Raw genomic sequence first — 27493 nt, forward strand, 5'->3', positions numbered from 1 at the left:
AGTCTTCTCCTAAACCAGAACCACCATCTAGTGAAAGGCAACTGACTCTATTACCAGTGGTGGCTGAGAAAGCAATTACGCTTCATTTCCTCTAGCTGCCCAATGCTGAAGACAGGAACGTTGTCGAGTTTGTATTAAAACCTGTTTGTCATGTGGTGTGGGTTCCAGGGAACCTTGCATCAGTGGCAACATTGTAAGGTCTGAGGCCTTCTTCTGCAGTAAAAACGGCAGCCTGAGTAAGAGACAGCAGCCATGAGCTAAGTTGCAGAGAGTCATGTCCGCAGGTTCCATCTCAATTGCACAAAAACAATGTAATATCAGGCTGTTAAGAAGGCGCTCCTGTCCTACTAGTACCCACCATCACCAGATAAAGAGACAGATCTTAAGATGTTTAAAGAAAGCATTGTTTGATAGCATTCCGTCTGGCAAGAAACCCACTTATCAACATCTGTGGTTGTGAAATCCATACTTCTCTATTGTTTTGCTTTTATGGCCCTTACTTCCCTATTGTTTATCTATGTGGTCTCTGTCTGATTCTTTAATTGTTTCTGTCTGTGGCATAACTAATTTTGCAAGATTTAAATCAACTAAGGTGGTGGGGTCTGTTGGTTAAAGAATTGTTTCGTAATGGGCTAAGATTGGTGGAAAATACCATTTTGTAGCACATTAGTGTAGAATGATTGGTTAAGGTAGAGCAAAGTAGGATCCAAGTTTTAACAATAGAAACTGGGCTCCAAAAGGAAGTTCTTTGGAACCTGATTCCAGAACACAGCCCAAGATCAGAGCTGCCAAAAGCATCACACCCTGCCAACCATACTGTGCAGAAGTTGGAGTCACAGACAACCTCATCCTGACTGGCCACCTGAAAAAGTTTGTCTGTCTTATTGGAAGTTGGGAACATTGTATGCTTAGCGTGTTTATTCTGTTTTGGTGACTGTTAATAAATAGAGGTTAAGAATATTACTGTGTAAGGCTCTTTCACTGGGAAAAGGCCCTGCAGAGCCCTGAGTCCACCGGGAATAAGTGTTAGCCTTGAGCCCATGGAGAGGTAAAACTGGGTCCCTTATTTCCTGAGTACTCAAAAGACAGGGTGGTGGCGGGGGGAAGAGTGTGCAGGTAACATCATGGAACCCCATGCTATTCTATTGCAGGCTATTCTAAAAATGGCAATGTTACTGTTTTATGGAGCTGTGAGCACAGTAATATGGGCTTTCAAGAAAGCTGAGGAAGAGAGACTATCTTTTCACCACCTTCCCAGGTAGGTGGACCAGCACCCAACTGTTCACTTACCAATGTCTATCTCAGGATATCAGTTTTGCCTTGCTGAGCTCCAAATTAAGATACATTAACATACCTCCAGAAGATGCATAGCACTACCAATTAAAAACTTTTGTAAGGGAAAAGACTATGTAGGGTCAGGACTATTGCATGAGCTCTCAGAGCCCCAGATTAATTCCATCTGCCAATATGAACCCACTGCATACTCTGGGGTACGTGGTTGACTTTAGACACTTCTGTTGCTTATCGCACTGCTTGAATTTTCTCATGAAAGCAAGTGGCTGCAAAGTATTATGAAAGAATTGCAAGTAAAATCTGTCTGTACTTAATTTGCCAAGCTCTGCAGAAATCATGTTCCAGCTATGGTAAGTCAGTCAGTTGCCCAGGCATTACTTTAGCAAAATGACCTACGTGTTTGGAACTCATGCCGCAGGTTCGGTATGACTGATGTGCCTGAATATGGGGTGAGAGACATGAGCAGCAGGACAGGATTCTCAAGGTGACTGGTAATAGAAGGTGTAAACTTTCACCTCAAAGCAAGCCCAGGACTATGAGATTGGTCAGATCAGAACAGACAATTGGGAGCTGCTGGAGCCTTTCCCAGCTGCGCTGAGGAGGCAGCCAGATGTGACACTACTGAAAATCGCCGTGTAGATATGGGAGGCACTGCTTTGGTACGTAGAAAGCTGTGGAAGGTGTATAATCCAAACCTGGAACAGAACTTAAGGTAGGGCAGGATAGCTTAGGACCCTAACCCACCCAAACAGCACCCCTCTTAAATCCAGAATCTGGTGGTCTCCTACCTGCACTCTTCATTCCAGAAATCTGGAATGGGGAGTGCAGGTAGGAGTCTCCAGTTGATCTACTCTCCCTGCATGGCTATTCAAGGTATCTTTGGGTGGGCCTGTAGAGCCCCAAAGCTTACAGTTAAGGGTACTTGAGGGAATGAGTGCCCTACTTGTCCCTCCCCTTAATTAAAGTCAGATAAAGCCAGTGCTTGGCATAAGCAGACTATGCAATTGCTTAGGGCCTCAAGCAGCTCAAGGGGGCCCCCTATTCACTTTTTATTATAAGAATTTGCCTGTTTTAGTATGCGGGGGGGGGATTTTCCTGCTTGAGGCTCCCCAAGGGGCTAGCGCCAGCTCTGGTTCAGATGTGTCTTTACTCTATTTGCCTAAGCAGTGCCTCACAGTCTGCATGCTATTTATACCTGTGCTAGGTGGGCGTGCAGTCTCTGTACAAGTCTACACACAGCCGCAAACACAGACCTAGCCTTGGTTGCTTTCTCCCCACACGCCCACAGTGCACCTCTCCAGACCTAACAGGAACAAAATAGAGTCTACAGGACAAAGCAGTCCCGGCTTACAAACTCTCACAGCATTAGCCCTGCTTTTTCTCTCTCATCCCATAAGAGAAATAATTTTACTCCAGGGAAACAACGCTGGGAAGCAAAAGGCTTCCGATTACAGGGTTCCTTCTGTGTTTCTTATTAGCATGACAGTGGCCTAGTTTCCAGCTCCTATTGCGCCAATGGAATGAGATCCCCCCACGATTAGTTTCAGAGGGTTGAGTCGCTGAGGTCGGATATAATGTGCTGTGGGTTCCAGGGAATTTAGCATCAGTAGCTTCATGTGACCTCATGCTGGTTAGGTTTCCATAAGATGCAATATTTAAACAATAACTTGTTTGAAAATAAAAGAGGTGTAATAGAAATTGGGGAGGAGAACTCACCAGAACTGCAGGATGTTGGGTCACTACATTTTGATAACTTCATCTGCCCTCCTCTGTCCCCCTCCTAAATGAAGTATAGGAGGAAAAAAACCCAAATTAAAGGTTGACTGACTTTCCATGCCATTCCACCTTGAAACAACCGGTCTCCTATCCTGTCAGTCTCAGGCATTATTTCTAATTCACCCCTCCTTGTAATACATAGACATTGTAAGTAACAAGAACAGGAGTATTTGTGACACTCCTGTTCTTTTTTGCGGATACAGACTAACACGGCTGCTACTCTGAAACCTGTCATTGTAAGTAACAGTGCACCAGACTGGGAGGTTTTTCTTCAGAGGGATTGGTGCAAATGTTTTCTTTCATTTGGATCCACTTGGGTTCACAGTTTCTGAGTTTTGGTTTGAATTATAGGTTCAAATGACACAACATTTCAAAGCTAAGCTTAGTCAGAGCTGCTGAGTTCTGCCTGGTTTTACTGCATCATAGAATGTAAAACAGGAATGTTTAGAGATGTAGGAATTGCCACGGTAGATCAGACCAGGGATCCAGCTAGTTCAGTATTCTGCTTCTGAGAGTGGCCAGCACCAGCCAAAGGTGCAAAAACTCTGCAGTTTTGGGATAACCTATCGAAGCAAAGTTTCTTCCTAACCCCCATTAGTTAGAGGTCAGTTTATGCCCTGAAACAGAATGATTTGCAACCTTTCCACAACTCTCTCTTTAGTCTTGAAAAGAATATTAGAATTATAATGGTAATCCATGTAAATTTCCAGTCTTTACAAGAAAATCCTGCTAAGCACTTGGCCTCAATGCTATCTTATGGCAAGGAGTTCCACGGGCTTTGTGTATGCATGTATGAAAAGCAAGGGAGGGGATAGGACTTCTGTTTTACACCTCCTCTGAAAGTAACCAACTCCCATAGCTGACACTACAGCACTCTGACACTACAGAGTTGAGGACCATGTAAGTATTTAAATAGCTTGGTAGCCCTATGACAGAAGTGGGAATTTTCGGTAATATTTTTATGAATGATATGCATGGGCGTGATCCATTTGGCTTAGTATTGCTCTCCAATAGGTGCAAAAAGGGACTGCTTCTCCTTGGGCAGACCAGGAGGCATTTGTTTCCTGTAGCTCTCTGGGGTAATATGAATAACCCATCACAAGGCTAGATAGAATCAACACATATCAATGCAGGATCCGGGAAAGACCATGGGAACCCCAATGACTCTTGGGAACAATTGACTCTTAAAAACAGGAGGATCAGGCAGGCATAGTTTTGCAGCAGAAGAACAATGGACTGGAGGTGACAGAAAACTTTGATCAGAAATGAGGTCATAGGGACACAGCAGATCTGGGTTGGGACTAGCGGGCGAATGGTCTGACTATTCTGGGGAACTTTCCTGACTTATACACAACACCGGTGGAATTGGCTAGCGAAAGGATCTGAGTCCTCGCTTCCACTCCCTTTACCTGGAGGCCTGCCTGACCTTGAGGACTCCCCTTCCACTCTCCTGTGTGGCAGAATCTTGTAACCCCAACAAAACTTGGCCCATGATTCCTGGGAGGATCGACCCCACAGTCTTGTTGTGGTCACTTAGGACAGGGGTTAGGGTTAGGGTCTTTTTGCATCGGATGTTTTCCTGACCCACTGATCATTACATATAGTTCAAAGCAAATACAATTTATTAAACAACTAATAAAAAATAAGGAAAAAATGGGAATCCAAAATCATATGGTTAGAAGGAACCACAAGGGTCATCATTCTAATCTAGCCCCCTGCCAAGATGCAGGATTTGCTGTGTCTAAGCCATCCAAGACAGATGGCTCTCCAGCCTCCTTTTGAAAACCTCCAGCGAAGGAGATTCCACAGTCCCTGGGCTCTTTGTTCCATTGTCCCACTGTTCTTGCAGTTAGGAAGTTTTTCCTGAGATTAAATCAAAATCTGCTATGCCGTAGTTTGAACCCATTGCCTCTTGTCCTGACCTCTGTGGCAAGAGAGAACAACTTTTCTCCATCTTTCTTACGGCAGCCTTTCAAGTATCTGAAGACCGCTATCATCTCCTCTTTTCCAAACTAAACATACCCAGTTCCTTCAGCCTTTGCTCATATAGCTTTCATTCCATCCCCTTGATCATCTCTGTCGCTCGCCTCTGGATCCTTTCCAGTTTCTCTACATCCCTTCTATACTTCGGTGACCAAAACTGGACACACTACTCCAGTTGAGGCCTAAACAGCGTTGAGTAGAGCAATATAATCACCTCCCATGATTTGCATGCATCCGATGAAGTGAGCTGTAGCTTGCGAAAGCTTATGCTCAAATAAATTGGTTAGTCTCTAAGGTGCCACAAGTACTCCTTTTCTTTTTGCAAATACAGACTAACATGGCTGTTACTCTGAATCCTCTGTTAATGTAACCTCAAATTGCATTTGCTTTTTTTTTGCAACAGCATTGCATTATTGACTGCTGATGAGGCTGTGATCCACCACAACTCCCAGATACTTCTCAGCAGTGCTGCTGCCAAGCCAGTTTCCCCCCATTCTGTATTTTGTGCATTTGTTTTTTCTTCCCTAAGTGCAGCACCTTACATTGGTCTTCGTTGTATTTCATTTTGTTGTCTATAGCCAAGATCCCTCTGAATTTTCGCTCTTTCCTCCAAAGTATTGGAAACTCCCTCCCCCCAGCTTTCTGTCATCTGCAGACTTGATCAGTATGCTCTGTATTTCTACATCCAGGTCATTCATAAAGATGTAAAATTACACTGGACCCAGAACAGAGCTCTGTGGAACCCCACTTGAGACCTTCCTCCAATCCAACATCATTCCATTAATAGTTATTCTTCGTTAGCAGTTGTTTAACCAATTATGTATCCACTTAATGGTAGTTCTGTCAAGCCTGCATTTCTCCAGCTTACTTATCAGAATGTCATATGGGACTGTGTCAGAAGCCTTGCTGAAATCCAGGTATATTATGTCCATCGCATTTCCCCCTATCCACCAAATCAGTTACCCTGTTGAAGGAGGAAATCAAGCTGGTTTGGCATGATTTGTTCTTGGTAAATCCACGCTGGCTGCTAGTGATCACCCCTTCATCCTCCAGGTATTCGCTTATTGAATGTTTTATACATTACTCTAGTAGCTTTCCAGATATTGAAGCCAGGCTGACTGGTCTATAGTTCCCCGGCTCCTCCTTTTCCACCTTTTTAAAGATGGGCACTATGCTAGCCCTTCTCCAGTCTTCTAGGACCTCTTCTGTCATCAATGAGTTTGTAAATATTATTGCCAGTGGCTCTGAGATTACTTCAGCTAATTCCTTCAATACGCTCGGGTGAATAGCATCCGGCCCCACTGATCTGAATTAATTCACATTGGTCATAAGATCTCTGACATGTTCTTTATTTATCCCTGATCTGCATCTTTTCCCCTTTGTCTATGGTAACTTTGCTAGTCATCCGGTCACATGTTATTTTTTGTGAGAAAATTCAGCAGCTCTGCATTCCTATCGTCTTCCATTACCAGCTCACCTTCTCCATTAAGTAGCGGACTCACACTGTCCTTGATTTTTCTTTTTTGTCTGATATATTTGAAGAACTCCTTCTTATTGTCTCTAACATTTCTTGCCAGCTGTAACTCATTCTTTGCCTAGGGAAAGGTTAAAGGAGACAAGTAACCCCACTCTATGGGCATGGGGAAACCACAAACAGCTGTCTCTGGAATGTAAGGAAAGTTCACAGTCTGTTCCTCACATTAGGGTTGCCAGGCATCTCGTTTTCAACTGGAACGCCTGGTCGAAAAGGGACCCTGGTGGCTCTAGTCAGCACCGCTGACCGGGCCGCTTAAAAGTCTGATCAGCGGCGCAGCAGGGCTAAGGCAGGCTGGTTGGAGTTTGCAGTGAGAATCAGGAGTGCTAGAGCCTGAAGGCTGTCTCAGAGGCAATGAGGCTGCATGGCCTATGCTTGAGGAAAAGAGTGATCCCTTGGGGATCTGGCACACTAAAGGGGTACTGCCAGGAGACTGTCTAAAGGCTGGGTGTCACAGGGTGGCTGGCCCCTGTAAATGAAGTAGGTCCAGCAACCATGTGCCAGAAGAAGTGCTTCCAGTTTGGCCAGTTAAGAGGTTGGGGCAGCAGCTGGGGCTATAAATGATCAGAGACCTGAGAGTCAGAAGACTGGAGGAAGTCCCTGGGGAAAGCTCCTCCAGGCCCTCTGGAATTATCAGGAAGCCAGTGCAGGGACTAGCCTGCTGACCTTCAGAGAGCCATGGCTGGAGAAGGTGGTTACTGGGGGAAGACTGAAGGCAAGAAAGCCTATTCTGGCTAGTCCAGATTTTGACAAGATATTTGAAATATGCAATGATGCATCTGAGACAGGCCTAGGAGCAGTATGGATGCAAGCAGGGGAAAATAACAAGAAGCATCCCATTGCTTTCTGAAGTAAAAAACTAACACTCACTGAACACAATTATTCTGACACCGAAAGAGAATGTTATGCAATTAAGTGGGCAGTCAAGCAATTAAGGCCTTACCAGTTTAACAGGACCTGGTCAGGGTCCTAACAGACCATTCTCCATTAGCGTGACTACACAGAACAAAAGGTATGAGCTCCAGCCTGTGATGCTGGAGTATAGCATGCCAAGAGTATGATATGGAAATTGTACATATTCAGGGAAAATAAAATGTGGTAGCAGATGCCCTGTCCAGACAAGAAGGACCTGAGCTGATGTCTACAGATGAGCCAGTGGCTGACCCTAAGTTAGAGGAGTGATGTGATCCAGGGACCCCTTGGTGCCAACTAGCAGAGAGTATAAGGGGTACACAGGGGTTTACAGAGAGCCGTTGGGTCAGGTACACTCATTATAATTCATCAAAGGGTGGCATGTAAGTTTTCTATCGCTAGCCAATAGCTTACATCATAGTCCTTGGGAAATGTATGTATGGGTAATATTTAAGAAATTATGTATCTATATGGGATAGTATGTTCTTAAAGCCTTGATGTTAAAAGCAGGGCACGAGAGAGTGACAGGCCTTGGACAGGTTCTGTTCAGGCAGCAGGTAGGAGATGCTAATCTCTGTCCGCCTGGTCAGGTGTGTATTATTATACCTTGTATATATCACAATGGAGGCATATTTGCCTTACTGAGCCTGATGCTAATGAAGAGATTGTGAATTCACATAAGAGAAGATCTGCAGGAAAAAACAAAAACAGCAGCGGGGGGCAGGACCTGCATATGAGTAAAGACAATGGATTTTGGGGTAGAACTGGGGCTGCTAAAGTACACCTGGGATCCTTCACTGAGGAGACAAGCTGAGAACATGGCTTCTTCCATGAAAAAGGGACCACAGCCTATCTGGCTGAAAACCACTGGTGAGCAACAGTACAAGCCATGACAGGAACTAGTTAAGGAAGTCTAGGCTCTGGAATGCCCATTATTTCATTTTATACGTAACCATTTGTCTCCAGTAGTTCTACTTGCTGTCATTTAAATCTCTCCTCTTTGTTAAATAGACTTTTCCTTGTTTCCACTACAACCATATCTAAGTGCTGTGTGTTAAGTGGAGTGGTGATCTGAAGGGAAACCGGTAAGCTGGTGTGTACAGCTTCCTTGGAAGCAGCTGAGCTGTGAGTGTCCAGTGAACCAGGGGCCGGATGCTCCAGGGGGACACTTGGAGGGCTCAAGGGTTGGAGTGTGCCTGTTGAAAACCTAGAGAGAGAGAGAGAGAGAGAGGCCTGCACAGGCCTGGAAGGGAGGGCTTGTGTTGCCCTTGGCTGGTGGAGTTGGGGAGGTGACCCCTGCTAGGTACAGACGAGGTTTCCTCATGCGAAGGACAGGTAGTACTGAGGTGCCCCACAACCCTGGGAAACTCTGGGAAGCATCACACTGGCTGCTCCCTTGGTGAGGATGATCTCCCAGCAGAGAGGCCACGAGGGTTTCCACTCCAGCTGGAAGGGCTGGGGTGGCTGTTCTGGCAGAGGGACAAAGGAAGACTGACAGAGTCCAGGTGTGGCAGAAGATGCTGGAATATGGTATGTGTTAACATCAATGGCCCAGAGGCTGTATGATTTTAAGGACTATTTGCACCAGAGTGATAAATGTACTGTGCTTTGGGACTTATGTTTAGGGCTATTTGAACTATGTTTGTATAATACACCAGCCAAGGAGGGGTGTTACTGGGGCAAGAGAGTCTGGTGTAGAGTTACTGGGGACTCAGAAAAGGGAAACTGAGGCAGATGTGCCTGTTGCATTGTGGCCTGCTGCAGGAGGGTGCTCAGTCTAGGGTTGCCCTATGAAAACTGGGGCACAGCACAGATCTTGTCCATCCATGACAGGCCCTTACCCCTCTGTTGGAGCACTGGTTAAACTATGATGGAGGAGTCACCTAGTGAACCACCAACACCACGTTTTGCAAAACCTACAACTTCCCTGGTGGTCTCCTGCCCAAGTTCTGCTAGCCTCCACCCTGTTTTAGCTTGCAAAGGCTGAAAGCTCCTCAGCTCAAGGTGGCAAGGAAACACAACATAAAGCTGAGTGCCCAAACAACTGTCTCATTATTACTGACAAATCCTCCTGCCCTCATCTATTCCTTCAAATGTACATTAAGGCTGGTACAAAGCCACCCAGCTTACTTGGAGCCTTAGGGAAACCGCACCCATTCTGAAGCAGCCTAGGGTATGTTATGCTTTAATTAATGAATAAAATAATCTATTAAAAATGAGAGATTTTTGTATTTCTTCCCCCTGGATTTTCCATACATCTCCCATGTGAGCAACATATCTAAATGGCCAGGAAAACAACACACTCCCCTGTTTTCTGTGCGGGGCTTCGGGCTTCAGCTCTGTCTCCCTGATCTAGCAAAGCACTTACACACATGTGTAACTTTAAGCATGTGAGTATCCCCTTTTACTTCCCTGGAACAATATGCATGCGTAAAGCTAAGCATGTGCTTAGTGCTTTGCTGAACCAGGGCCAGAATGCTCAGCACTTTGCAGGACTAAATCCATAATAATGAGCCCAGTTATTTTTTTAAACCAGACTGATGCAAGGCACAGTTGCAAAAGAAAGTATCTTTTTTTCCAATATAACTTCAGCCTGGACTGTAAAATACCAGTTTTAAAAGAATCCTATTGATTTGTCTTCCTATGGCTGGATTTTTTTATTATTGATGTGATTGCTTAGGGTAATCCATAATGTGTCTGACACAGGGGATTGGCTTCTAAAATCCTCTTCTTCCAACTGTTCTCTCCCATATGCTTTCCCTTTCCTTCTTCCCTGTTCCTCCCTGTTCTTGTGTTGCATACATATGATTAAATAAATAGGCCCTGTCAAGTGAGATTGTAGTGAAAACTGGTTTATGGAATAGAAGCAATGAATCGTTTAAAGCAGTAATATTGTCTGACACAGAGGTAGGCGGCGATATCAGAGATTGGTGGTTAGCCTTGGTTCTATTTAACATCTTTAAATGGACAGGAAGCAGGGATAAGCAGCACATCTACAGTCACAACTGATGGTAAATTGGGAAGTGTTGTGGTTGACGGTGAGGGCAGTGAAATAATCTCAAAGGAACTAGAGAGGGTAGAAATGTCTTCAGGAAACCAAATGAGTTCTGACCTGGACAAATAGAGCCTAATACATCTGTGGGAAGCAGAAACCTGCAGTGCAGAGAAAAGCCTAGGGATGCAAATAGGCAGAAAATTGGATATAATTTTGCTGAGCAATATGACAGCATTAAAATAATGCTGTTTGGGGAACTACACTGAGGCATGGAGCAAGTCTGTGATAAGACCCTCCGAATAAGACTCTAGTGAGACCATACCTACAACACTGCGATCATTTCTGGGCACTTCAGTGCCAGAAAATGGGTGACAAATCAGAGAGAATTCAGCCAAAACTAAGAAAAATTATAAAAAGATTTGAGGGATTGATCCACGAGGAAAGGTCACTGGAGCTAACTCTGTATAATTTCCTAAACAACTAAAGCGAGGATATGGCAACGATCCACAGGTATTTGAAGGTACCAATATTTGTCACAACAATCTTGTGTCTGTTCATAGGATACTTTAACCAATAGCTCCTCATGTTAATTCCAGCTTGAGCCATGTGCCATACACTATCAGAGAGCTAACCTTCTATTACTGGATTAATCTACGTTACAAAGCACATATATAACACTTTCACATCTCAAACTCCGATGGAAAACGTAGTACATGCAGCATGGCTTTTCCTTTGCTTGGACTCTCTATTTTCTGGATCCTGAAGCTATTTATTTGTACTGCAAACAGCAAATTGAAACCAATGTGAGTCTTTCTGTTGACTTCAAAGTGGTCTGAAGAAGGCCCTGAATGATTTGCCCAGGGTCACACAGGAAGTCTGTGGACACAGAGCTAAGTCCCCACATGCTTTCTCTCCACTAGCTCTTCTCATGTGACAGTTTATGTAGGCATCATGATAGATGTGAGTCTGGCAGAGGAATTTATGTGAGCCATGTCCTTCTTGTGTGTTTCTACTTGTTCGAAGCTGGAAGCATGAAAGGCTACCCAAAGCCTGCCTGTGCCTGGCAATTGCCGAATAACCCGATTTCTGTAATGGCAGTTGAGAAAACAGATGCACCCCAGCAAAAATTCCTGCATAATGAGACACTCTCCTTTCTGTATCTCCCCAGCTTGCCTACAGAAGTGGTATGAAGCAGAGAACAGCTGCTCTGCTGGTGGTTTTCTCTTTCAGGCACGTGCACACAAATTCACAGTAATTACCTGTAAGATTAATGATCTTAAAGGCCAGTTACAGAATATTTTTTAAAAATTAATATCAGCATCGGGAAAATGATTGTAATCTAATCATACAAAGTGATTGTTCCAGGGTGGCAAACTCCCTCTGGACAAATTGTAAAAAGAAAAGGAGGACTTGTGGCACCTTAGAGACTAACAAATTTATTTGAGCATAAGCTTTCGTGAGCTACAGCTCACTTCATCGGATGCGTGTAGCTCACGAAAGCTTATGCTCAAATAAATTTGTTAGTCTCTAAGGTGCCACAAGTCCTCCTTTTCTTTTTACAGACTAACATGGCTGCTACTCTGAAACCTGGACAAATTGTGGCAATCTGATTCTCATGGACTTGCAAAGATCCCTGTGTGAAGTGCAAGGTTTTTTGATGTCTGTGAAAATGGAGTCTCCTGAACTGTGGTAGACAGAAAGCTTTTTGCTTTGGCAGTTTTAGGTCAGGTTAATAAGGGAAAGAAGTCTCCTGAGGAAGTTGATGAAAAGGTGCTGACAGCTTTGGAAATCAAAGCCTTGCTAGAACCCTCCCCTTTTAAATTAATTTTTACTTTGAATTGGGAAAAAAATCTAAAAATCTCTAAATGCCGCTGAATCCTGTAAACATCACAGTGCTTCTGCTCTCTGCATCCACTTGGCTGGCTGCTCATGATCGTTAGTTAGTTACTTCGGCATCAGCATTGCATTGAAATGGGAGGCAAGAAGAAAAGAGAAAAATAAACAACCCCACCTAAACATGCACACTGGAGACTGGGGGTGAGGCTAGGCATATCATTATTTATTATTTTGCAGGAGTGTCTGGGGCAGTTCATGGACAAGGTCCCCATTGTGGTTGGTGCTGTACAAACACAGAACAAAAAGACAGCCCCTGCCTCAAAGAGCTTAAAATCAGAGAGATGGGGGAGCAAAGGAAGTAATGAGCCAATAATGGTCAGCATGATAGACAGCAATCTCAGCACTCCAGCTTCTGATCCACTGCCAAGTTTGTAACTATCATGGCAAAGGGATATTACCATTTTGGGCATACTTGCTGCTGCCTTTAATTGCTGTTTGGTGGATGGGAAGCAAAACTGAAATGTAGCGCTATTCTCTCTCTGGCATTCCTGGGTTTCGGTTGAAATTGTCCTTCAGGTCCTAGGATACATGCATCCTTGTCCCCGTGTGTTCCTTTGGGGTCACAGCTCGAGCACAGTCTAGCTTGTACCCCTCATCTGCCATTCTCCTTTCTTTGTTATGGAATTTATACCTTCTGATCATTCTTATGTAGAAATAGTGGGCTCCCGGGATTGAATTTCCTTCTCCCTGTTTTGTTTTCATGAGTAAAAAAGAAGGGACGCAGGAGAATATTTATTAATTTCCAAGTTGTTCCATGGGTTGCACAGCTGCATGTCCCCACTGAAGGGTAGGTTCCGCACAAGGTTCAGAACTGGATGGTACTTCATAATGTTGGTCCTTTTCAATATTGTGGACTGAGTTGTTCACCTGGCTTCATTCTTGCTTTCTTGTGTGCTCATGTGGATTTTGAGGAGCTTTGTTAATTGTATGTAGTTGAGATAAATCCCGCCCTCTTCAGAGGTGCAAAGTCTGAAAAGGAGTGTGCAATCATCACGACTGCACTGCCGGGGCTGGGAATAGGAGACAGGTTGAGGACAGGCTGTGCAGGGAAGGGCTCTGCTTTCTCCTTGGCAGAGGAGGTGCATGGCCAATGGGCTTGCAACCTATAGGTGAGAGCCTCACCTCCACTTTTATTCATGATAAAAGGCACTAACTGTAAAGCTCCTCAGGTCCAAAAGCCAGGCCTGTAGAGCTGCTGTGCAGCTGACATCTCCATGCTGCCACTCGGCAGCAGCTATAACTAGCTTGTGCACCACTGCTGTGGACACTGACCATGGGAAGTCCCCAAGGGGTCTGACAGGCAGCAGCCTCATGACTCCTGATTGATTCCCAGCCCTATATAAACCTAAGGGGCGCTCCAGGAAGTGTCCAGGTAACAGTGCAGACTTCCTATAGCTGCAGTGACTGTGCCTTGCCCTGACTTGATTTGGACTTTGCCTCCTGAAACCTGACTCAGACTCTGGCCCTTGGTATTGATTCTGGCCTGGAACTTGACTACGCACTCTTCTGCTACTCAGGTTTGCCCCTGCTCTGACCCTTGGTCCTGACTGCCCTGGTTGGGATCCTAACACTAAAAGCCATCCAAGGGAGGATTCCTCCAGGTGGGCACTGCGGATGGTAGCCATAAGGCTGCCTTCTGAGGACCCTGTAAACCGTGGCATGTGCTTAGGGTGGAAGAGGAGTGTCAGGCAGGGCTGTAGCTTGATGGAGATTCCACGCAGCTCTGTGGCCTGTATGGTAGCCCAGAGAGGCTACCATAACTTAGAGTGGACCCCCAGTGCTGTCTAAGGTACACCAGGGTCCTCTCTAGCTCTTAGAATGGCCCAGGACCAGGAGAGCACAAAGGTGGCTTAAAGCCACCATAGCCCCTTCACACCCTGGTCTGCAAGTTCTGCATTTCATGTACTTCATTCATGAGTAACATGAAAGGATGCTATGCTTCTAAAACTAAACTGCCTCTTTGTTAAGAGAACTATTTACAGAGATGCTGCAACTGCAGCTAGCATTATAACCAGGTGCACACAGACTTCCTGGTGCTTCCTCCAAACTCTTCTATCCTGCCACCTTTGCTGCTCCCTCCACATTCCATTCACATTTCAATGGTACACGTTGCTACACGAAACTGCACCTCTGGGAAGCACAGGACAGCATCTCAGTCTGTGGTGTGTGTCTACTTGCTCTGTGCATAGGGGGTCACTGACCAATAACCATGATGGAGTGGCTGCACAGTTGTTCCGGGCCCCCTCCATGTAGGCTGGGGAAGAAAGATTATTAGGCCTTCTGTGCAAAGCCCACATGCTCAGGCTTTGTGCAGGGACTGAGTATGGGCCACTTTATTTGCAATGGTAGCATATATAAAACAAATGAATTGGCTGCTGACACCAATTTTATTGCATTTAGTCATCCCTGTGAACTTGATTTCCAGGTGCCACATCTATTTAGATCCTCAATTATTCTTTGAATCAATTGCACCTAGTTGTCCGCTATCACATTATCCAGTCCTGGATTCACTATAGCTCCTAGATATCTCAGACCGTTCTTTATCCATTTAATTTTCCATTCTTTAAAGAGCACTGAGGGATATAGCATAGATGGTGGTAACAGATTTTATATCTTGACACTTTTCACCTTGCATCATTTAAATTTAGAAGAGACATGGTATGCTTTGGATCTGTAGGTAAGAACAGGAAGTGATTTCCATATACTTATATTTGGTCTTGCTCACCTATTCTTCTTCCGATGTCCTCCCTTACAGTCTTGTAGTGCTATAGACTGAAGTTATACTACAATTGGGATGGATAAGTGTGCTAAATGCACACTGGCAACTTTGTACAGATCTAATGACACTAATACCTGCGTGTGAATAAAGATAAAAAGGTTCTGAGAGTGGATCACATCATACAGGGGGACTAACACTGAAACACAGCTATGCTTGCTTTTTTTCCCCCAGCACCCCAAACTACAAAAGAAAGAGATGTGGCCCCCGTGCCAATCAGCTTAATTGTAAATTTTAGACATGATACTATGAATGTAGTAGGAAGGGGCTAGGTTGGGAAGAACAAGGGTTAGAGCAATATGCTCGTGTGGTTGTTTAAACAATTGTGTTGTCTGGGTGAAACAATCATGACAAGCATGTGCCTAAACTGAAGAATCAGAGCAGTTTCTTCCATTCAAGCTCAAAACCTTTGAAAAGTAACTATTCACTCGGAGGCCCTGGTAAACTAACAGGGCACGGCAATGAGTAAAAAGCAGACTGTTCTCCAGGGCTACCTGATAAGATCACATCCTTTGAGAGACTTCTCTCTAGTAGATGCAGAGTCGCTGTTGGAAAGCCTTAATGCTATGCTAGATGTACAACTGCTTTATGTAACAACCTATACACACTATATCCGGCATTGATTATTTAGGGCCAAGAATGTGCTCACCTCTGTAAAAGACACAAAATAACAATCTCTGGCCAGATTAGCTTGCAATCTGAAAGACAAAGACACAGAACATAGGCTGTGCTGGGAATCCTCCTACCCCCGTGAGTCTTTTCTTGGTAACACCAAACTGAAAGTAACTCCAGTGACATCAGAGGTTTAATACCAGTGTAAATGCAATTAGATTGAGGCCTTGAGTGGTGAGTTACATCATCATTTATGTCACTGATGAATTTGATCCAGAGAATTGCCTGGGAGTTACACCCTCTTACGTTTGGCTGGAGTTTGGCCTATATTACCTACAATAAACCCTAATTAATCAAACAAGAATGAAATGGATACCATCTATTTTGTGCTACATACCATCACACAGAACCTGGCAAGTTCCCATGTTTAGCTGAATCCCATTCAAATTCCATCTCTTAGTCTAAGGCACCCCAGTAACAGATACTAAACATTTAAAGTGTGTCTACAGTTGTCTTGCTGAACTTTCTCTCTTCGCAGAAAATACTGCATCTAATATTGCTTTGTCTCTCATTTCACTTCCCTTAGGTGAAAGTCTTTAATAAATGAGTCTCCCAGGTAGTGCACTTTTCAATAATAAAAAAGTATATGCTTTATTAAACAGCATGTTTTTGTTCCCCACGCCAAACCAATGTGTGCTCTGCTGTGTCTAGAAAAATAAATGAACCTTTACAGTGGCAAATTTAGTTAGAATAGGAAGCATGGACTTGGGGAATAGTCCTGGATTAAGAGCAATCAGTTTTATTGGTTTAAAAAAATATTTATTTTCCTTTAATAAAGTTTAGGAACTTGAGGCGATCTTTAAATATTTAATACTATTTCTTTTTTTCCAAGCCTTGATTTAGATAACCAGTTATTTGGCAAATTAAAAGCAAATGAGAAACTTTTTTAAAGTAGACTAGTTAAGGCTACCACAATACAGCGATCTGTGTGCAAGTCTCTGTATAGGATGTCAGCAGGGTATGAGCTTCCGGTTGGTTAGAGTACATGCTCTCCAGTTCTGTGTGCTTGATTGCACCATGCCCCTTTACTCAGGTTTTGTAGCAGTCCATGTCTGCAAACATCACCCTTGCAAAGCTGATAGAGAACTAAAAGCTAATGTACTCAATGCTTTCTTTGCCTCTGTCTTCACGAACAAGGTCAGCTCCCAGACTGCTGCGCTGGGCATCACAGCATGGGGAGTAGGTGGCCAGCCCTCTGTGGAGAAAGAGGTGGTTAGGGACTATTTAGAAAAGCTGGATATGCACAAGTCCATGGGGCCGGATGCGTTGCATCCGAGAGTGTTAAAGGAACTGGCGGCTGTGATTACAGAGCCATTGGCCATTATCTTTGAAAACTCGTGGCGAACGGGGGAAGTCCCGAATAACTGGAAAAAGGCTAATGTAGTGCCCGTCTTTAAAAAAGGGAAGAAGGAGGATCCTGGGAACTACAGGCCAGTCAGCCTCACCTCAGTCCCCGGAAAAATCATGGAGCAGGTCCTCAAGGAATCTATCCTGAAGCACTTACACGAGAGGAAAGTGATCAGGAACAGTCAGCATGGATTCACCAAGGGAAGGTCATGCCTGACTAATCTAATCGCCTTCTATGATGAGATTACTGGTTCTGTGGATGAAGGGAAAGCAGTGGATGTATTGTTTCTTGACTTTAGCAAAGCTTTCGACACGGTCTCCCACAGTATTCTTGTCAGCAAGTTACAGAAGTATGGGCTGGATGAATGCACTATAAGGTGGGTAGAAAGTTGGCTAGATTGTCGGGCTCAAAGGGTAGTGATCAATGGCTCCATGTCTAGTTGGCAGCCGGTATCAAGTGGAGTGCCCCAAGGGTCGGTCCTGGGGCCGGTGTTGTTCAATATCTTCATAAATGATCTGGAGGATGGTTGGATTGCACTCTCAGCAAATTTGATACTAACTAGGAGGAGTGGTAGATACGCTGGAGGGCAGGGATAGGATACAGAGGGACCTAGACAAATTGGAGGATTGGGCCAAAAGAAATCTGATGAGGTTCAACAAGGATAAGTGCAGGGTCCTGCATTTAGGACGGAAGAATCCAATGCACCGCTACAGACTAGGGACCGAATGGCTAGGCAGCAGTTCTGCGGAAAAGGACCTAAGGGTGACAGTGGACGAGAAGCTGGATATGAGTCAACAGTGTGCCCTTGTTGCCAAGAAGGCCAATGACATTTTGGGATGTATAAGTAGGGGCATAGCCAGCGGATTGAGGGACGTGATCGTTCCCCTCTATTCGACATTGGTGAGGCCTCATCTGGAGTACTGTGTCCAGTTTTGGGCCCCACACTACAAGAAGGATGTGGATAAATTGGAGAGAGTCCAGCGAAGGGCAACAAAAATGATGAGGGGTCTGGAACACATGAGTTATGAGGAGAGGCTGAGGGAACTGGGATTGTTTAGTCTGCAGAAGAGAAGAATGAGGGGGGATTTGATAGCTGCTTTCAACTACCTGAGAGATGGTTCCAAAGAGGATGGTTCTACACTAGTCTCAGTGGTAGAAGATGACAGGACAAGAAGTAATGGTCTCAAGTTGCAGTGGGGGAGGTTTAGGTTGGATATTAGGAAAAACTTTTTCACTAGGAGGGTGGTGAAACACTGGAATGCGTTACCTAGGGAGGTGGTAGAATCTCCTTCCTTAGAAGTTTTTAAGGTCAGGCTTGACAAAGCTCTGGCTGGGATGATTTAATTGGGGATTGGTCCTGCTTTGAGCAGGGGGTTGGACTAGATGACCTCCTGAGGTCCCTTCCAACCCTGATATTCTATGATTCTATGATTCTATGAACTACTAAAATATCAAGAAGCTAGCCTATGGCCTCACTCTAGTTACCCTGTGGGGCTGGCACTGCTCCCCACTGAAGGCAATGGAAGTATTGCCACTCACACTTATGGAACAGAAGCAAGACCTTAGGTGGCAAAGCTTAATTCTCAAAATCCTGAGACTGGCCAGCAGCCTAACGCTGATCTCAAACACACATCCACGGAAGGCAGTGTTTTCTCCTGGGACAGCTAGTCCCTTTGAATGTAAATTCCATTAAGTGTCAAGGAGGGGGAGGAATTGTGTAGGGTAGTGAAAGGGGTATATCTAGGAGTGACAGATGAAACTAACAAGGAAAACTGCAGGTATTATCAGGGCAATCATCCTGGTGGTTCCATCCACTGGGCACTAGAATAGTCTCCAAAGGGAAGCTCCATAGTTTGGAACATCCGAACCCAAACTTTATGACACACTCTGAAACATACATTAGGGAACCAACCTTCACTGGCAGGAGAATGGAACCATAGATCAAGGGTTCTCAGACTTCTGTGGGCCACGGCTTAATGAATGGTTGTATGGGTCACTTTTCCTTCCACTTTTGATCACATGGACCAAATCCTTCCCACACCTATTTTGATCACATAATACCCCTGTGGCAGCTGCAGTGGTTATGGAAAAGCCATGTTAGGAAGATAAGTAGGTATTGTTAGCTGTCTGCAATGGGACAAGTGTTGTATCCTTTCTGTAAAAAGTTAATTGAACTGCATCCATTTGCTTGTCTCTTTTAATCTCTCACCCTCCCAACTCGTTTCCCTCTCCCTTTTTCTGTCACATGGTTCTCTTCTCTCCCTCTGCACATATTCCCTTGTTGCTTGAACCCCTTCTGCCCATGTACATGTACTTTACCATTAGAGTCTCTTCTCCACTTATCTGCTGGCCATTCTACCTAGCCAATTACTTGTCTTCTCTATCTCCTGCTTAGGCAGGGCTCTGCCCACGCTGAGTTCACCCCAAGATCAAGGCCTACGTTTTATTGGGCAAGGCTTTCACAAGTGACTAGTGAGTTTTGTGCCTACCTTGAGACTCCTTAAGTTTTCTGGGTGGTTGGTGTTTTCAGGGGGTTTCACTTCCTGAAAATTGGACCTCTTCTTATGCGCAGAAAACTAAAGCACCCCTATCACTAGCCACTCCTATAAAAACGTGCATATGGGTCCGTCTCCTTGGACAGGAGAAGATTCAAGTTCATATCTGGCATGTGTTGTTCTTGATCAGCCTCCCCAAAACTCCAGGGTCAAAAGTTTGTGGATTGATCGTAATATTTTTTATGCTGATTCCTGGAATGTTTTTCTGAGCAAAATGTATTGTGCTGCTTTTTTATGAATACATTCTTATCAATTTCCGGAGTCTGTGATCTATGTCTGTGGCAAATCAATGTTTCAGGAGTCTGTGACTAAACTGGAGGGAACTGCCACTACTTCCAACTCAAAGTCTAACACAAAGCTAAAGTTGACCAGAGGGGCGGGATTAACCTCTCACATCTCGGTGATAGTCTTGGATATTCTCAGAGATTCTCTTTCTCATGAAGGTCCTGAGTCTCCAAAGCACTTAAGTACATGTTAAAATCCCATGTGTAAGTGCTTTACTGAATGTGGCCTAAAAATTATGCAGACAGCTGAAGGGGAAGCTAAATCAAATTACTGCAAGAAACCCAGGAGTTTTAGATTTGTTACAGCCTAGGTAGCAGAGGCTTTTTCCATCTCTGATTTATAGGATTCTGTGATCCATTGAGGAGTCTTAATGGAAAAGTGCACAATACAGTATATTTACAATGTGAAAGAATAATTAAAGGGAGGTACTTTTCCCAACAGCCTAAGTGAAAGAAGCATCATTGTTCAATAGTTATTGATCCCTCTCCACCAATTGTATGGCTTTTTTAGAGGTTAAACAGAACCTGTCTAGTCTTCTGTATGGAAAGCAGTGAGGGAAAAACGGGAAATGGTCCAATAAATTGAAACCCAGGGCAAATTACACAGCAGGAAATGAAGGAGTCTAAACTACTTTTTGAGGTACAGCAATGCATGAGGGACTACTCTTATGTTTCACTGGGCTAAGACTAAAAATATTGTCCCCAGCTTGTTCATCTAAGAGCAGGAAGTTATTAAAGTGGTGCTTAAGCCTCCGCACATAATCGCTTACCAGGCAGGTGTAAAAATAATCAGAGGTAATATCATGCAATGGGAGTATTAAAAACGATGAATAAAAAAACCTAAGACAACTATTTTGTATGCACTGAACCACCCGAACAAGCCACTTTGGCAATGGAGGGTGAGAAAGGAGGTTGGGTGGCTGATTTGTACGAACTTATTAACTTCTGGGATCACAGTTTGGGGCTCACTTGAGGCATCAATTGATAGGTGAGTTGGTTGTTGTGATTGGTCAATAGCTGCTTGTTTACAAACAGCTGTAGGGAAATGAAGCAGTGAATTTATTCCTGCCGGATGTTGATTGTTCTCAGAATCCCACAGGAACCAGGCTATTACCAGTTACCACTCAGGAGGTCCTGCATAAGGGCGGTATTCTGCAGATATTTATTGCCACGCAGAAGGCTTAGAGAGCAGTCCCATGGGTTCTCACAGTAGCAAGTGCTACATATGACACTGTTTGCAGGACTGAATCCTGATGTTATCAAAATAAAGAGGCTTCCTTTTGAACAGCATGGTTAAATGGCAGTAACTCAGAACAACTGTAATTAGCTCACTAATCATTAAACAAGCAGGTGTAATTAATGAATGTACAGTATTTACAGTACAGTCTGCTGATGAATCTCAAACTGACAGCTGAGACTGCTGCATATCCAGGCTTTGGCACCTGCAGCAATTAGTGGTATCATTACGCATACTGCTTCTATATACTTCACGTGGCAAGCTGAGAACCCCAAAGGGACCTACAGCCAATATTGCAGGGAAGAGGACTTCACTGGGGATCTGCAGCCTACAGAGTGTCACAGGCTGGAAGCAGAATACCAATGGAGCATATTTCAATCACAAGATGGGGAGAGGAGAGGTGATGACACCATAAGTGACTTAATTAAATACTATCTAGCCTGAATTGATAATGGCTGGTCTGTGCTGCATATTAAATTCAGAGGAATGGTGCCTCTTTTAAACCAGAGAAAATCGAAGCTCTTGAAAGGTGCTTGACTGTTTACACAGGATTTGTGGTGATTGGTGAGAAAGGAGCCAGACTACTTGATCAAAGCACCTCCATTAACATAATTTCCGGAAGCATATGCCAATAATGGAGGCTACAACAAGCCATTTTTCCCCCACCCTGCCACAAACGTGTCTCATCATCTACTCTCCCTCTTCATTTTGCCCAGGAGCTGAAAACAGCAGAGAACAGGCAAGTCAAAGACAAAAGGGCTTGCCCTAGCCTGGCTTCAAACCCCACAAATGAACCCTTTTAAAGAAATAAGCACTGTAACTGAACAATTGTGGAACAATTACAGAAAGAGAGACTGTTTCTTCTGTGTGTCCTTTAGATTTGTTCCCACTTCTCTGCCAGTTTCAAGGTTTATTGGCTTTTATTTGGGTCCTAAATTTGTTTTGTTGTCTCTAACAGTTGTGCCTACAATATTTTATTCAGAGGATGAAACTTCACCCTTGTGCCAAGGGTGAACACAAGTTTCAGTGGGACTTAAGTATACAGACCTGGTCCTTGGTATGGGAACAAATTTCATCCTCATTGCATAATATCATTGCTACTGCTACACCTACTACAAATCATATGTATTGGACCATATTCTGCCTTCAGTTACACCCATATGACCCCACTGATGTGGCACAGATGTACTATGCATATGCATTTTCCATTGACTATGTCAGGCAGTGTTTGGCCCATTGTGTTTGTATGAGTAATTATAGTACCTTCTTTATTCAGAAGGATTCCTGAGTACTTTACCAGCCGTATTGAACTTGTAAGCTGCCACTTAAAATGCTCAGAGGTTTTTTCCTGTGCCTATTTGCAGGCTGGGGGCTCTGTATGTGAACTGGGCCTATCAGCAGCCAACCTGCCTAAAGTAAAGTGGGTGAGTTGTGCCTTTCTGTTTCAGGGAGCAGTCTGCTTTGTTTCTCTCTGTTTTGAAGTTTGTGAGCATTATCATTCTGCATTACGAATGTACCCTTCTGCCCGGTGTTACTGGCAGCAGAAAGGGGTGGGTTCTATTTTCTAGGGGTTTCCTTAAAGACTACATTAACACCGGCTCAAGCCCCCACCCAGAAACCCGGGAAACTGTATCTACCAGCCTGGGTGCCCCGATGGGCAATACATCCCCACTTGCAAGCATGCAGTCCACGGCTTAAAACAGAGAGAACTTGACTAAGGGGGGAAAACTGGGTGATGGGGGGGGAAGACAACAGAATAAATGTAAGAAAAACAGATATTAATAAATCAACAAATTCTGTACGGTAAGACTCCTGCTTTCTGGGTTCCTTAACCGTCATCCCAACCTCAAGCCTCCTGGCAACTGTCTGCTGGTGCATTCTAGCCACTTCCTCATCACCAGCTCAGTGCTGCTTGGGGGACTCCACCCTCTGACCCAGCTGAGGTGAGTTCAGCTTTAACTGGTGGGTAGAGAGGCCCACACCACAGTCCCTGTGGCTTTCTCTGTGGTGTCTGCTCAAGCTGTCCCAGTTCTGCTCCAGCTATCGCTGCTCTGTGCTGTCCCCATCACTCTGCGCTGTCCATTGCCTCAAATCTGCCACCTGTACTATCTATTTTCCCCAAACCACCCTTAGCTCTGCCCATCTACTCTTCTGCAGCAATCTGAGTGCTTTATAGATGAATCAGGAATATACTTCAGGGGCCTCATCACCTGAAAGCCACTCCAACTGGACAATAAACCCGCTTTTCTCTGCTCTGTCCACGCTCCCTTGCCCTGATCACAGACTCTGCCAAGTCCCCGGCACATATGATGTCAATGTCTTGTCTGTGTATTTTCCAACAAGGTCAAAAGCACTTTATTGCCCCCAAACTCAAATGAACTGTATTGTAACCAAACTGTCCCCAAACTGTCTCCTAACTGAAAATGCAAATGAGGCCTGGCTCATTCAGTCAATTCCCCTGACCCTCCAACAGACACCAGCAGAGAGCTTCCTCCCCACAGGAGCCCCTGCTCATCTGCACTTCTTAAGCAACTCTGGGCTGTTTTCCTCCCATTTCACCAACAGATGAGAATAGAGAGCTCTTTACTCACTAACGCTTTGGGCCACAGGGCTTACATAAGAAATAACAGTGTCGGAGAAAAACAAAACATTCTTTTGAACTTCTCTGTGTGTCTGCTGTGAACATAACAGTTACAAGTCACAATGTGTAAGAATTCCTGTCTTCTCCCTCTACTGAAATACAGCCAGGGTTGGGGGTGACTCATCAACTGGTTTACAGACCCCCACAAACACTACACGACCAGCAAGGAGCAAAGACTTCCCTTCCACGTTAAGGACACTTGGAAAAAAATCCAAACTAGATTGCTGGAAGGGAGGCACCTAAATGGAAGTGTCCTGATTTTCAGAGATGATAACTTTTCGCACTAAAGTTTGAAATTCTAAGCCACTATTTCAACTGTGAACTCCTGCTAGGTTCCAGAGACTTGTCTTCCATGTAAATGTAACATATTGTTAACCACTCAGGGACAAGAAGTCCCCAAGCAGATCCCCATGGGCAAATCCCTCAGTTTGTGTGGAGTCACGGGAAGGTTTTGACTAGAGGGACCTAGCTGCAGGATGGGGGTTTAAGTGCTTGGTGGGTGGAGGGGGAAATGGATTCTTTCCTAGACTTCCCTGTTCCACATATGTACCAACCACATGCTACGCATAAAATGTTAGCCCTCACACAGTATTTTTAGCTTGCGACCCAATGTTTAATTCGTTAAGTGTCCTATTTATCTGCAGATTAAAAATTACATGACTATATAATCCATACTTCTTAAAAACTAAAAATAAAACAAACTGAACCACATTAAGAGAATCTCAGGAAATATCTCCCCTGCCTGAGGCGGATCCCCTGAGTTCTCCATGCATGGACTTCCCATTGAGGTGAATGGGGAGTTTCATGTGAAGTGTTTGCAGGATTTGAGCCGAGGTAACTACAAACTGGTAAACTGCAGCCAGTTTACACTCCATGGCTGAAACTGTGCTGTGGTTCTGAGATTTTTATCATGAGCCTTGCAATATTTTTTTGTAAAAGCCCAGCAGCTGGAATCAAGAGGTTGCATCAGAAAGTCAGCTTTCATTTAACCAAACAAATTTAGCCCTCAGAGAAAAGCTTGAATGTGACCCGAGAGCACCCTACAGGCACAAAACTCCAGGGCAAATAAAGATCCTCAAATTTATTTATTTATTTTTAAATCTCATGATTTTCTGAGGTTGAACTCATGGTGTTTCAACATTTGGGGTTGGCAATAGTGTGCATGTGAGAGAGAGAGAAGATCACAGTCCCCTGACCACATGCAGAAGGGGTAGAGAAAAGCTGGTCTTAGTGCTGCTACCTGATTATCTAAAAGCAGCTGGATTTCTAATTAGATCTTCAATCTGTGCAAGCAAGGGCACATGCCCTCAGTCAAAGGGGCTGATCTAGACTTTGCCATGTCCACTGGTCACTTCCTTTGACCTTGAGTACTGTCACCACCTCACTCTTGAGCTTTAACCACCATAATTTTCTCCACGTCCTAAGGATGGTTCAATAGTTAGGGTACAAGTCTAGAAAATGGGACGTGTGGATTCAAGTCCCTGCTCTACTATAACCTTCCTGTATGACCTTGGGCAAGTCATTTAACCTCTCTGTGCTTCAGCTCTCAGCTATGAAAGGGGGTAATAGCACTTCCCTACCTCACAGGGGTGGTATGAAGATAAATACATTAAATATTGTGAAATGCTTTGAGATTTACTGATGGAAAAAGTACTATATAAACCAAGATATTATCTCATGCAGCTGAGACATCATCAGCTACAGTTCCTGGACTGGAAATGCAGGGATATAAAGGTGGGTATCATCAGCGGAGGTGTTCAACTGTTATCTCCTCACTGATCTTCCTCCCAGCTCATACCTTGTGCACAGCATTGCCAAGCCCAGCCATTCAAAACACCATGAGATTACCTTAAAAGTAATAAATGTGAGGTCCTTTTTTGTTTGTCTCCTGGTTTCTGAGCCTTTAGGGTTCGTAATTCAAGCTTTACTCCATAACCAAAGGCCTAGAAACTTTTATTTTAGAGTAAATTATTTTCTCATAATCATGATTCCAGGAGCTGAGACTTTAATGGAAGCACCAACCACTGTGAGACTAGTGATAAAGTCAGAAGAGGTGGTGATACTGGGGATGTGTTGAACAGAAGGGATATTGGAACTGGATCCTGCTGTGCCTACGTCAGGGAGCTTGCTTGGGTTGCTTCTCCGAGAAAGAAGAACGAAGCTACCAGAGGGCAACTGCTTTGTCTTCCTCCACCCCCACATTATCTGCCAGTGAGTAAGCATCACCCCATGATCCCTGGACTGAAAGGTGGCTGACAGACCTAATAAATTAAGCCTGGGTCTTTATCCAGCACCAGGAGAGGATGCTGGACCAGTGCAGCAATGGCTGTCTCTGCGACATAACCAGGTTACAGAGTAGCAGCCGTGTTAGTCTGTATCCGCAAAAAGAATCCGATCGTCAGGTGTGGGAGATGCGTGGCACTATGAGAACATGAGAGTTTTCTTGCCACAACCTTTACTATGATCTGAACCAGCATTGTGGCCCCCTTCTCACCTTGCTCCTCTGCTCCCCGTCCCTCCCCTTTGGGGAAGTTAATCCATGCCTGTGCCTCATTGCGATATTGTAGCTGGCTTCTGAGCAGAGCAGAGAAACATCCTTATAAAGGGCTATTGCTCCACCGCCCCCATGTGCCTGTTCAGAATGAAGGGCTGGCCAGGGTCCGACTCAATAAAAGGGGAAGGGAAAAGTACACTACCAGGGGCTGAGACAGCTGCTGAACAGCTACGGCCAGGGAACAGAGAGTTTAGGGACCGGGATGTGGGAATTCCTGACTTCCCCCGTCCCACCCCAAAAGGGGAGGAGGATCTTGTAGTTGAAGGACAGGACTGGGAGTCAGGACAGCTGGGATCTTCCTAACTATGCCAGAGACTTCCTGTGAGACTCTGGCAAATTACCTACTCTCCCTCTGTTTCATTTTCCCCTAATCTAACATAAAACCTCTCCAGTTGGCTAGTGGGATCCATATACTAATAGCATTCAGAACACCTTACACCTCCAACATGGGGCTAAGGCTACTTCCCTGTGTCCACTCATTGCCAAGTGTCTCAAGGCCCTTGACTGGAAGGCTCCGTGGAGAGCAAAACCAGCTCCTGTCACCAGGTCCCTTTGGCCATTCACACCGGTGGAATCAACACCCACATCTGGCTGAGTCGTTTGTTACTGGGGCTGTGAATTTTCGGGCTTTTATTCTTCCCAATAACCGCCGGATGCGTTATTTCCCCGGGGGCGGGCTGGCTGGTGGTCCTGCCCTTGGTGCGAGGGAAGTCCAAGGAGCTGGTGTAAATGAGAGCAGAATCCGGCCCAGCCGATCCGAATAGGGTGACCAGATGTCCCAATTTTACAGGGACAGTCCCGATTTTGGGGTCTTTTTCTTATATAGGCTCCTATTACCCCCCCCCCATCCCGATTTTTCATACTTGCTGTCTGGTCACCCTAGATCCGAAGGTGGGGGCGCTGAAAACCCACCTATGGTGGCTGCCCTGGAGCGGGGCTCAGGCTGGGGAAGACGGAGCCGGGCAGCTCCGGCTGCGCCTGCAGGGCGCTCGGCGCGGCTCCCGCGGGGGAGCTGCAGCGGCAGGTGGCCGCCCCGT

At 44.9% G+C, this 27493-nt stretch overlaps 1 long non-coding RNA gene across 1 annotated transcript; it reads right to left on the minus strand.

Annotated features, from left to right (window-relative positions):
- Positions 1–1687: 1687 nt before the first annotated feature.
- LOC122465957 lies at positions 1688–27476 on the minus strand. The gene is made up of 3 exons (XR_006291118.1): positions 27369–27476; positions 3010–3073; positions 1688–1731 (listed from the first exon to the last, which is right to left on the minus strand). It is a non-coding gene; the product is annotated as an uncharacterized LOC122465957 (long non-coding RNA).
- Positions 27477–27493: the final 17 nt, after the last annotated feature.

This window comes from Chelonia mydas, chromosome 5 (assembly GCF_015237465.2).
Source record: "Chelonia mydas isolate rCheMyd1 chromosome 5, rCheMyd1.pri.v2, whole genome shotgun sequence".
NCBI lineage: Eukaryota > Metazoa > Chordata > Testudines > Cheloniidae > Chelonia > Chelonia mydas.